At 35.3% G+C, this 13,203-nt stretch overlaps 2 long non-coding RNA genes across 11 annotated transcripts in view; both read right to left on the bottom strand.

Annotated features, from left to right (window-relative positions):
• LOC116548946 overlaps nt 1-6,271 on the bottom strand; it is a 6,993-nt gene extending 722 nt beyond the window's left edge. The window contains exons 1-2 of the long non-coding RNA XR_004267653.1: nt 6,260-6,271; nt 5,444-5,445 (exon numbers count right to left, since the gene is read on the bottom strand). This is a non-coding gene — a long non-coding RNA (uncharacterized LOC116548946). The remainder of the gene's footprint in view (nt 1-5,443; nt 5,446-6,259) is intronic.
• The window catches only part of LOC116548945, a 1,126,598-nt gene that overhangs the window by 871,451 nt on the left and 241,944 nt on the right, over nt 1-13,203 (bottom strand). For all 10 annotated transcript variants that reach the window (XR_004267645.1, XR_004267646.1, XR_004267643.1 and 7 more), the window contains one exon: nt 7,507-7,599. This is a non-coding gene — a long non-coding RNA (uncharacterized LOC116548945). The remainder of the gene's footprint in view (nt 1-7,506; nt 7,600-13,203) is intronic.

A 13,203-nucleotide genomic window follows, 5' to 3' on the forward strand; every position in this document is an offset into this window, starting at 1 on the left:
TTTTTTTTCCAAATTTAAAATTTTTTAATCTACTACTTCTTTAAATAAGCTTTATCCCTTTATCTTTTTCTTCTCTTTCACTAACTTTTAAAACTTACATGTTTGCTATTTTCATACTGTCCCATAAATCCCATAAGCTTTCTTCATTCTTTATGATTCTTCTTTTTTCTCCTCTGATTATATATCTTCAAATAACTTGCTTTTGAGTTCACAGAACATTTTTCCTGCTCGATTGAGCCTGCTGCTGATGCTCCCTATTGCAATATTTATTTTATTCATTGTATTTTTCAGTTCCCAAGTTTCTTTTTTAAAATAATTTTAATCTCTCTGTTAAATTTCTCATTTGATCATTTATTGTTTTCCTAATTTCATTGAATTGTTTCTCTGTATTTTCTTACAGTTCACTGAGCTTCCTTAAAACAACTATTTTGAATTCTACCTCACTCATTTCATGTATCTCCACTTCTTTGTGGTTAACTACTGGGAGATTATTGTGTTCTTTTGGCAACACTATTGATTTTTGATTTTTCATACTTCTTGCTACTTTACATTGATGACTATGCATTTGATAGAGCAGTAACATTTGTAGCCTTTACAGGCTATCTCTCCTGTGGAGAGACCTTCCCATTTGAGGAGTATGAGGGCACTCGCTGGGTGGAGTGCAGCAGTCCTGGTACCAATGTGGGTGTCAGCTATGTAATCTATGCAGCTCTGTCAGCTGAAGTTAGTGTTGGTAAATATTGCAGGGATCCTCAGCAGCCAATATGTAGATATTTGCAGTGACAGCAAGGGTTGCTGGGGTCTTTGGTGGTGATGGCTGCTAAGGTCCTCACAACCTCTTTTTCTCCCACCAGGGAAGTTGTGGCCAGGGGATCACTCTTGGCACTATGTCTGGCTTATAAGCTCGCTAGAAGTAATGGTGGAACAGCTGTCTGATAAATGGCACTCCTGCAAGAGCAACAGAGCTGAGATCTGAAGCTCAGAAATGAATGGAGGAATTAAGACTCTGGGATTGAACAATAGGATTAATAAGCAGGGTACAGGCATCTCCACTGCCACATTGGTAACTGACTGCAAGGTGCAGATGCTTGTGACGTGGCCTGGAAACCTAAAAATGGAAGCACATATATAAAAAAGTTACAGTGGCTCCAGGGTTAGGGCAAAATCTAGCTCTCCTTGGCAGCTGAGTCAGTACCTGAGGCTAAGGCACTTCTATTCCTGCCTTGGTAACAGTAGCTGAAGCACAAATCCTTATAAAGTAGCCAGGTAGCCAAAATGAGAGCACAGGTGTGTGCACAATTAGTGCAACTCCAGGACCAAGGCAGTGTCTAGCTCTCTGTAGTAAGTAGACTGGTACCTAGGACATGGTTAGGTGCATCAGAGCTTGGCTCTTGGTACATCAGAGCTTGGCTCTTGAGTGAAATAGCTCACTATAACATCAGGGTGTATTATAGGTCATTATGACATCAGGGTGTACCTCTTTAGGTGCATCAGGGCTTGATTAGGTGCATCAGGGCTTCATTCTTGAGTGAAATAGCTCACTCTGACAATGGCTCCTGTATCTAAACTGTAAGTGGACTCAGTGTAGCTGCATAACCTTGGTCTGGAGTGTGAGCACTTGCAGAACATCCATGGTCTGGCATCAAAGCATGCATGGGGTGAGAGAGACAGTGGCTCCTTTCCCAAAGCTGCTCAACAGTGGTCAGTTCTTGGGCAGGAGAGGGATATTCAATCATCATCTCCCTTTCTGGGGTTCCCAGTAGGAATAGCTCTTTTTTACTTGAGTAGCAAGAGATCCTTGTGTTCTTAGTGGAATAGGCTGATAGGGACTATGGTGGTTCCCACCCTGTAGCTAATAGTGATCATCTTTATTCTTTACTCCTAGCTGTTTCCTGGCATCTCAGGTATGCCAGTCTCATCAACCATATTTTATATGTGGATATTCTCCTTTGCTGTTCTTGCTGTTTGTTTGTTTGTTTGTTTGTTCCACTCTATTGCCTCTGAACTTTTAATGTGACCTTGAGCCTCTTTTGGCTATTTCTGTTTGTGAAAGTTGTCTATATTTGGTTTTCTGTGGGGTTTCATAACCCCGCTAGTAACCCCTACTCTGTCATCTGTGTGACATTACTCAAGAAATTATATTTTTTAAATTGAAATTTTAGAACTGGAAAGTACAAAATCTGATTTAAAAAATGTTACTAGAGGCCAGGCACAGTGGCTCTTGCCTGTAATCTCTGCACTTTGCGAGGCAGACAGATCATGTGGTCAAGAGTTTGAGAGCAGCCTAACGAATATGGTGAAACCCCGTCTCTACCAAAAATAGAACAAAAATTAGCTGGGTGTGGTGGCACATTTCTGTAGTCCCAGCTACTTGGGAGGCTGAGGTAGGAGAATCACTTGAACCCAGGAAATGGAGATTGCAGTGAGCTGAGATCACACCACTGTGCTCTAGCCTGGGTGACAGGGTGAGACTCCATCTCAAAACAAACAAACAAAAACGTTACTAACTGGGCTTATAAGCAGAGTAGAGATGTCAGTGGAAAGAGTGAACCTGCAGATAGGACAATGTAAACTATCCAAATGAAGAAGAAAGCAGAAAAAAAGATTGAAAACAGACTGAACAGCACCTCAGGGACCTTTGGAATAGTATCAAAATGTCTAACTGGATTGATATGGTTTGGCTGTTATGTCTCCTACAATTTTCATGTTGAAATATGACCTCTAGTGTTGGAGATGGGCCTAGTGGGAGGTGTCTGAGTCATGGAGGCAGATCCATCAGGAATGGCTTGGTGCTTTCCTCAGGGTAATGAGTTCTCACTCTATGAGTTCATGTGAGATCTGGTTCTTTAAGAGCTGCGCACCTTCCCCCTCTTTGTCTTGTTGCCTCTCTCACCATATGATATGCCAGCTCCCCTTCGCCTTCTGCCATTATTGTAAGCTTCCTGAGGCCCTAACCAGAAGCAGGTGCCAGCACTATGCTTTGAGTACAGCCTACAGAACCATGACCCAAATAAACCTTTTTTATCCAATCTCAGATATTTCTATATAGCAATGCTAAACTAACACAAGGGTTAAGTGGAGTCCCAGAAAGAGAAAACAGAATGGTAGAGATAATATATTTGAGAAAACACAGCCAAAAACTTCCTAAATTTTGTGAAAGATGTAAATACTCAAATTCAATTATTTCAACACACCAAACAGAATAAATATGAAATTAATAATGCATCCATAGTCAAATTGGTGGGAACCAAATACAAAGATATAATCTTGAAAACAGAGGAAACAACACCACGGATACAGAATTCAAATAACTGCTGTGCTCTCATCAGAAACAAAAACTGCATAAAAAAGTAGAACATCTTTAAAGTGCTTGAATTTAAAAAACTGTCAAACTGAACTTTTATATCCAGAAAGAATATCCTTCAGAAGTACAGGAACAATAAAAACACTTTTGCATAAGAGAAGACTCAGAGTATTTATTATTAGAAAGACCTATATTACAAGAAATGGTAAAGAAAGTTCCTCAGGCTGCAGGAAAATAATACTAGATAGAAACTTGAATCTTTAGGAGGAACTGAGGAAAATGATAAATATCTGGGTAAATACAAAAGATTACTTTTTCCTTTTAATTTATCACATATTGTTTAAATCTGTGTTTAAACTTTACAGTTTATAATATATGCAGATACATAACATATAAAAATTACAGAATAAAAAAAGGTGGGGATTGGTAAAGGGGCCTACACAGTTAAAACATTTCTATTATGTTGGTGCAAAACTACTGGAAAAATCGCAATCACTTTTGCAGCAACCTAATACATTTTACTTTGAGTAAAAAAAATTAACAGTAATTAAAGTGTGGGAAATTATGGCTGTATACTGTAACATGTAGAGTAACCACTAAAATACATATAACACAAAAGAGCATAGCTAAAAACCCAATGTATAAAACATAATTCTAAAAATTCTAAAAAAATTTGTGTACTCTAGAATAAGGCATCAAGGGAGAAACAAAGGAAAAACAGAGAAAGAAAAACAAAAATAAAATTTTTACATGATAGACCTAAATCCAAAGATAACAATTACATTAACTATAAGTGTATTAATAATTCCAATTTAAAAGTAGAGATCATCAGCTATTGAAAAGCAAGGGTCTATATTATCTACATAAGATGTATTTTAAATATAAAGACAATGATATGGCTATCATAGCAGCTTTATTTATAATAGAGCAAAACTAGAAAGCCTACATTATGTCAACAGAGAATGGGATAAACAAACCAACATTCATTCATACAATCAAATAATACCTGACAATAAAAAAATAACAATCAATACATCCAATAGCATGAATACATCTCAAAAACATTACGCTGAAGGAAAGAAGCTTCATGCAAAACAGGACATACTGTTTGATTCCATTTATTTTTAGCTCTAGAACAGGAAAAACTAACCAGTGGTGAAAAATATTAAAACAGTTGGGCTGGGTGCAATGGCTCATGTTTGTAATGTCAGCACTTTGGGAGGCCAAGGCTGGTGGATCACTTGCAGTCAGGAGTTTGGGATCAGCCTGGCCAACATGGCAAAACCCCACCTCTACTAAAAATACAAAAAAAAAAAAATTATCGAGGCATGGTGGTGCGCATCTGTAATCCCAGTTACTGGGGAAACTGAAGCAGAAGAGCAGAAGATTAGCTTGAACCCAGGAGGCAGAGGCTGCAGTGAGCCAAGATTGCATCACTGCACTTCAACCTGGGCAACAGAGCCAAACTCCATCTCAAAAAAACAAAAAAAAAAAGTGATTATTTCTGGGCAAGTTGGTGCAAGAATTGACTGAGAAGACTCATGAGAGAATTTTCTGGGGAGATAGTAGCATTCTATAGCAAAATCATGCTGGTGGTTACACAGGTAGATGCAATTGTCAAAACTTGATGAAAGTACATTTTTTGAAAGTATATTTCATTGCATGCAAATTTTACATCAAAATAAAAAATTTAAAAAGTAATGAACACTACTTTGTGATAGGCATGCTAAGTGTTCAGGGGAAAGTGTATTAATATCTGCACTTTCATTGGAAATGAAACAAAAGTAGATATATTGAGGAACCTAGGAATAACTAGATGAATAGATGTGTGACAAAGCAATGCAATAAAATGTTAATAGCAGAATCCAGATACTAGTTTATATAATCATCACAGTAAGATTCTTTCAGCTTTTTCATGTTTACAATTTTTCTTACCAAAATTTGAAAAAATACATATTTTTGTATGTTTTTTTTTTTTTTTATTTTGTATGTCCCTCCCCGGAAACGAGAGAGAGAAGTACGCAAGCAGCTTAATTGTGTCTGCTTTACTCTTTAAAATAAAGATACAAAATGGCCAGAAGGAAATGAGAGCTAAATATTACCATGTTAAGGATTCCAGTGTAGGGGTCCCACTAATACTTCTCTGTATGCTTGAAATATTTCATAATTTAATTTTTATAGGACATAACTGGATGAAATGCAATGCAGAAGAGTATAAAGGGCAATGGACTGAGTCACAGAGCCTGGCACTTTCATCTTCACTTAATTATTGACCGTGGGTCTGATACAAGTGACAAAAAAAAGTCTCTGGTCCTCAGTTTCCTGATTCGTAAAGTAAGAGAGTTGCACTAGGTGATCTTTTAGAGATTTATTTTGATGTTTATAATTCTATAAATCTAAAACAAACAAAATTAAAAATGTAATTTTAGGAAATTCCTCCTGAGAAAATGTTAAGCATGAGCTAAAGCATTTACCTATCCTCCCATAACACTATCACCTCTACCTAACCATCATAATTAGTAGGAAAGTGAAGAATTCACTCTGTGAAATCTTTGCTGAATAGTGTGACTTTTTGAGATCTCCAGCTGAGTACTGTCATTATCAATCCCTACCAGACAGCCACCCAGAACTGATGTTGTTAATGTATTGTATACAGTGGACAAATTAATCTTAAACAACTATTGGGATTACAATATCAATGTAGCATTTAGAGATGTAAACACAGGGCATTTCTGAAGAGCACATTGCATGCTGCCATGTTACCTATTATAGCATCATCTGATGGGAGCCAACATCGTATCCCAATAATACATAAAAAGGGCATATAGATATCATTTTAACAAAGAAAAGACAAAGATGAAAAAGAGAAACTGATATATTATATATCTATATTTAGATATATAATGTATATATAATACATACATTATATATATATAATGTATGTATTATATATACATTAATGTGTGTGTGTATATATATATATAAAATAAATATATAATTTATCCTATTGTGCTTAAAACACTGTTTTTGGTTATCAACTAAGTTGGACATGTAAGAACTGTCTTCCTGGACACAACATAAAACTTTTATCCTCTTAAAAAAATAGTGATGAGGAGCCTTTTATCACAGTAAAGATGTTGCAGACAAGTTGCATAGATAAATTTGAAGAGAGAAAAATCTCTTGTCTGCAACATCTTTACAATTATATTCTTTAGGAGAGAATGTCTGAAATGTAACAACTACTGTTACTTCTCGAAATAGATAAACAGGCAGATTTTCCCCCTTAGAGTGAGGTTATTTCCAATCATTTCTTATTTTGTGAACATCTTATTTTGAGTGAAAAGTTAGTTACTAAATCCCATTTTGTAGGGTAACATTTCTTACCTGTCAAAAAACTCTTACCTGATGTTAAGAGTTTTTTAACATCATCTCCTTTATCAAAAATTAAAATATATGTCCATGAAGAAATGTATCTGCTTTGAAATACAATGCTGTATTGAAGCTTTTGCTTTTTAATTAATTTGAGAGCACTTTCCCATTTTCTCCTCCCCATCTCTACCACTTTCTTTAGTTTCTCTTTCTTCTTCTTTGTTATTTGATTTTTCCTCTTATTATACCTAATATGTGTATTATTTCTCAGTGTCCTAATGTGGTTAACATTTAAATATTTCTCAATCAGGTATAGAAGGAAATAACATCCTATAGAATTCTGTCATGCCAAAAAGCTTTTGCTGGGAAGCTAAGGAAGAAATAAAAGGATATAAAGAAACAAATCTATTTTTGTCATTATGTACCTGAAAGTAACCTGCCAACTAGAAGAAAAGTTGCTTAGTGTTATAGTATAACTAATTATGCTTGAGTTTAAACTAGAATCTCTAATGTTCAAATAAACCAGTATTATGTCATGGAGACATCCTTCACTTTTAAGAATGTATATAAGCTTCAGGTAGTTGTGAAGTCCACTTTTCCATTGTAAACAGTAGTTTTATATATGCTGAACAACCAGAGCTCCACAAATTATTAATAGTGGCTACTTGCAATAGATAACATTAGGCAACAATAAAAGGAGTTTCAGGTTTTTGCTTAATTTTACACATGGCCATCTGTAGTTAGTCTAAAGCCATTTCTATAACTTTTGGATGCACCTCTGTATCACTGTTTTTAAACCCCAAGACAGATATAAATTAGAAAATAAACATTACCTGGACTGATTCAGAGGGAAGTAGTGTCTTTTTGTTGTCACTATTTCTCAAGGAGAAGTCAGAGTCAAACGAGTTCTATCTCCCATAGTCAGGCTGTAAAGGTATAAAAAGTAATGTTATTATTTCTGTGGCTTATATTTTATTTGAGAGGAATAGAGGACATATTGTTTTTATTTCTCATGTAGCTTAAAGCTGGGGATGGTTGTGGGGGTTGGAGATGGGTAGAACATAGCATGATGACTTCTTTTTAGGAATAATCTGAAGATCATGAGATTTCTGAATTACTCAGAGAAGAGAAACTACTGCTTATCTCCTATCCCCATGTCTCATAGGCAAATCCACTTTAAAGAAAGATATTGTGGTTCCTCTAACATGTCAGTGTGCAGGAGATGAGTTCCATTATCCCACACAGAGCTCCTCTAAACCTCTAAATTCCAGTTAATAGTAATAAAGATTATTTATTTATTCCATTACTTTGGAGCAAATAAGACAATAGAGTGTGGGGGAAAAAGGAGGAGGGGTGCTCAGTGTCACTGCGGGGCTTGTATATTTAGGTAAAGCAGGATAGGAGGTTTGCTAATCAAAATATGCTTCAGAATTACTTTGAGAGAAGTTGCCAAATCCCTTCCATGTTGGTAAACAATCTCATGCTAAATAGCAACTGTCTCCCTGCTAAGTTAACACGACCTGATCGTCCAAAAGTGGTTACCAAAGACTAGGTGTTCTTTCTATCTTACCATGAAACCAGAATCTACTAGGAGGTTTTTTTACATCTTGTTATCATAATACTGGATTCATCATCATTTTACTAGACATCTTTCTCTTCCCTCCCCACTGTTTTCACAAACAGTTCCAAAAGAGGAACAAACAAATCATTTGAAGAGAGCTAATTATGGATCTGTAAAAAGACTTTAAAAGCTAAACAAACAAGGCCATTCTTGGAGACACATGGAACCAAAAAGATAGATTACTTGAAATGTTGTATTTCCATATTTTAAAGTGAAGCTATGCTCAATACTATTAATAACAACTTAAATAGGAACACAACAAGAGCATTTACGGTCCAATTATATGATTAATAAAATATAAATTCCTTGATATCATAAAATGCTATTTTTTCAAATAGATGTATGTATTTTCCTGATAAATAACCATGCCTTCTAAAAAATTTCTTTTCTGAAACATGGTTTTAACAGTGACTGTTGACAGAAAATATGTTTAAAAATTCTAAAGATACAGGTTATTATATGAGTTACACTAAAGAAAAGACTAAACATATTACAAGATAAGAGACTCATAATGGGAGAATTAGGTGGTCAAAATGTAAATCTAAAAATTTCTTTTTTTCTCCTTCATGTAGGCAAATAGAATATGGTTAAATATGAAACTGTCTTAATTTTTCTTGTTTTTCTAGCCTCAGCTCAACTGAGGAATGTGGCTTTGCTCTCAACTGGCAACACAGAAAAAGTGAACTTTTCAGACTTGTCAGGAAGTACATCTTGAACTCACCACTACCCCACACAGATTAAAAACTGCATTCATAGAAATGCTATTTGTCAGATGCATAGTTTGCAAATAGTTTCTCTCATTCTGTGGGTTCTCTTGTTTACTCTGTTGATAAATTCTTTTGCTGTGCAGAAGCTTTTAAGAGCTTCTGCACAGCAAAAGAATTAACATTTTGTGGGGGGGGGATCTAATTAGGCTTAGATCAATTATTGCTTTTGTTGCAATTGCTTTAGATGTCTTTATCATAATTGTCCAGGATGGTATTGCCTAAGCTGTCTTCCAGGGTTTTTGTAGTTTTAGGTTTTGCATTTAAGTTTTTAATCCATCTTAAGTTTATTTCTGTATATGGTTTAAGGAAGGGATCTAGTTTCAATTTTCTGCATATGGCTAATCAGTTATCCCAGCACCATTTATTGAACAGGGACCCCTTTCCTCATTACTTGTTTATTCAACATCTATAAGGAAGTTAAACAAATTTATAAGAAAAAACGAACCACCCCATTAAAAAGTGGGCAAAAGAATGAACAGACACGTTTCTAAAAAAGACACATGTGGCCAACAAGCATATGAAGAAAAGCTTAATATCACTCATCTTTAGAGAAATGCAAATCAAAAACACAATGAGATACCATCCCACACCAGTCAGAATGGCTATTATTCAAAAATTCAAAAAATAACAGGTGCTAGAGAAGTTGTTAAAAAAAAAAAAGAGAGAAAGAGAGAAGGAGAACTTATATACTATTTGTGGGAGTATAAATTAGTTCAATGACCGTGGAAAGCAATGTGGCAATTCCTCAAAGAGCTAAAAACAGAACCACCATTATACCCAGCAATCCCATTACTAGGTATATCCCCAGAGGAATGTAAATTAACCCACCATAAAGATACATGTATACGAATATTTATTGCAGCAGCATTCACAATAGCAAAGACATGGAATCAACCTAAATGCCCATCAATGACAGATTGCATAAACAAAATGTGGTACATACACACCATGAAATACTATGCAGCCATGGAAAAGAATGAGATCATTTCCTTTTCAGGGACATGGATGGAGCTGGAGGCCATTATTCTTAGCAAACTAATGAACAAACTGAAAAACAAACACTACATATTCTCACTTATAAGTGGGAGCTAAATGATGAGAACTCATGAACACAAAGAAAGGAACAACAGATACTGGGGCCAATTTGAAAATGGAGGGTAGAAATAGGGGGATGAGCCAAAAAATTGACAAATGGGCAATAGGCTTAATACCTGGGTGATGAAATAATCTGTACATCAAACCCTCATGGCATGAGTTTACCTACGTAACAAACCTGCACATGTACCTCCGAATCTAAAAATAAAAAATTTTAATAAAAAGAAGTGCTATTTGTATACAGCTGTCTACATTGTATGCAGTCCCAGCTCTTGTGACATCTACCTGAGGATTAGGTTAGACTATCAGACATAAGCTAAGTCTTCTCCTTCTCATCACTCGCAGGATTTTTTATCACACACATAACTAATTTGTCAATGTCAGTTTCAGTAAAAAATTGTAAGTTTGATGAGGGTAGGAGGCTATGGCTCTTGCTCATTATTTGCTTGTTCAATTTCCTGCCTGTTGCAGAATACAGAGGACATACTAAATAGATGACTACTGAATTAATAAATTTTGCACTTGCTTTCACTGACTCTTGCTTTCTCAAGATGTTGCATAGCATACAACTAGTTTTTATTATACTCACATGGTGTGTTTATCATAGACTATAGTTAAGAAACTTATTTCCTGGGATTACAGTGTTCTATCACGATGCAGGAGATAAATTTCCTATAAGCCTGAATACCCTGAAATAGTTGCATGTCTGAGAAATCTATTTATTCTCTTAATGTTGACTCTGTGTATCTTGGAATTGTTTCCATCTTTGTATTGGCTGCTAGAGAGCTGAAACCTAAATACGCAGCCCAAATCTCACAAGCACATAGGAGTTCACAATAGGCATTTTGTTCCATAGTAACACTCTATTCTCTACCCTTTCTTCCTTCTCTGGCTCTCCCTTGGCTTTCATTTCCCTCACTTAGTTTTAAATTTATTTTATGTATCTTTGTAAGTCACCTTAATTTCTTTTTGAAACAAGGTGGGACATAAATAAATTGATTTTTTTCCCTTCATGATAGAAGTTATTAACTTTGCTGAAGAGGAGAATGGGCCAAGGAAGACAAAATATAGACTTCAGCAATGTATGGCTGATTTTAAGACACCTTGGGGATACCTTGTGAAGAGGAGATACTATTTCTAACCCACAGTGTATAGTTTTAGTTTTATGTAGAGTACAAGGCAATTGTACAATGTCAACCCTTTTTATTATGTTATATCCATTATGTTAATGCTACAAAATATCTGAAAATAAAAAAAAAAAGAATGTAACTGGACCCAAAGAAGCTTCACTTTTACTTATGGTCAGAACATTAGGAATAAAGAGAATTGATGAAACTGTAAAAATGTATGAAAGCCATTGGTACCAAGCAGACAGAATAACCTCTTACTCTTGAATTATGTTTTGAGATACAGCACCCTCCTCTCTATCCTCCTCTCATTCTCAGAGAAAATTATCAATTTTTCATGAGAGGTAGAGTGTCAAGAGACAGAAAAATAGACCAATGCTAGATAAGAGCAAATAATCATAATTTTTAAAACACTAAATACTTCAGTTGAACACTTTATGCAGAAATGCATTTGCATTTTATCATAATCTCACAAAATTATGATAATTATCAATCTGAATATAAAATATTTCTGTTTGTTATTACTAACCCTACAACTACATATCAAGTACATTTAACTGAAAGGAAGAAACAATAACAAAGGAAAGCACGCACATGTGTGCACACACACACACTCTCTCTCTCCCTCTCTGTCATCTGCCCCAAATAACAAAAGCATCTCTGCCACAAGAATTGTGCCCATCACTGCTCCAGGTTCAGATAGAGAACCGCCGCCAGTCTATTTTAGCACACCCATTTACATTCTGTACATCTTTATAAATGTAGTTATCATTACCATTGTTGCCTTATCACTCTCTATGATTGCTCCCTTTCATTCAAGTACAAAGGCAGCCTGACTATAAATGTTTTGTCATAAAACTGCTATTCAAACAATAAAAAAGGGTTATAATAGTACTAAAAATAATTTACCCCCAAGGCTGCTGCATAGACTGGCAGTGTGCAGATTGAGGGGCACAAAACACCTCCAGCCACATTCTCACTACCCTCAAGACTCTTCTGCATCTGTACCTATATCTGCATGGTTTCAAAAACATTTCAGACATTATCACATGGCTAGAATAGCTAGGACCTTTTCAGTATATGATTTTTAGACATGCAAATTATTTTTAGCAAAATTATCATTATTGTACTTAGGAAATAAGAGATAAATTAGAGAGTTTGTATCTTTCAAAGAGAAAGTCACTTTTAAATTCTTCAGTTTGGGAGTAGCTGGGTAAAAATGTAGTGTGTGTATACATATAATAAAATATACATATATTTCATACAACATACCACACATCTACATCACAGATACATGTAGATATATACAAATATAAAACATATTTATGTCATATATAGAAACATATATATATATTACATATACACACATCATATAAATATATACACATATATATTACACATATACACAGGCATATATATTACACATATGTATTACACACATATATAGCACATACCTATATTACAGACACATATATATTACACACATACATATACACCCACATATAAAATCTTTACTCTGAAAATACTTTTGTTGGCATCAGGACTGGCTGTGCACTGCCACCCAGGGGCTATCCACAACATTTTAACACTGCTATCTTGCCAAGAGGCATTCAAAGTCTTTACCGAATGCATCCTGGAAGGTCCTTCATTGTAGCTGTTAGCATTCCCATTGCATTTTCCTGTAGTTTGGTGTCATTTCCCATATCATGAATGCACATTTCAAAAAAAGGTAGAGAACGGAAGAGAAAAAAGAATGCCAAACAGGCAAAAGACCACCTAGAAGGAAACAAATTATACTGACAAGGCTGAGGAAAAGAAGTAAGAAAAGGGGAAAGGCAGGAAGGAGGAGGTTTATCAGGGCTTCATGCCCACTGCTCTGGGTAAATATCCCTCCTTGTAACAATAAAGAAATAAAGTACA

Source organism: Sapajus apella, unplaced genomic scaffold (genome assembly GCF_009761245.1).
Source record: "Sapajus apella isolate SASKATOON/1434 unplaced genomic scaffold, GSC_monkey_1.0 scaffold6, whole genome shotgun sequence".
Lineage (NCBI taxonomy): Eukaryota > Metazoa > Chordata > Mammalia > Primates > Cebidae > Sapajus > Sapajus apella.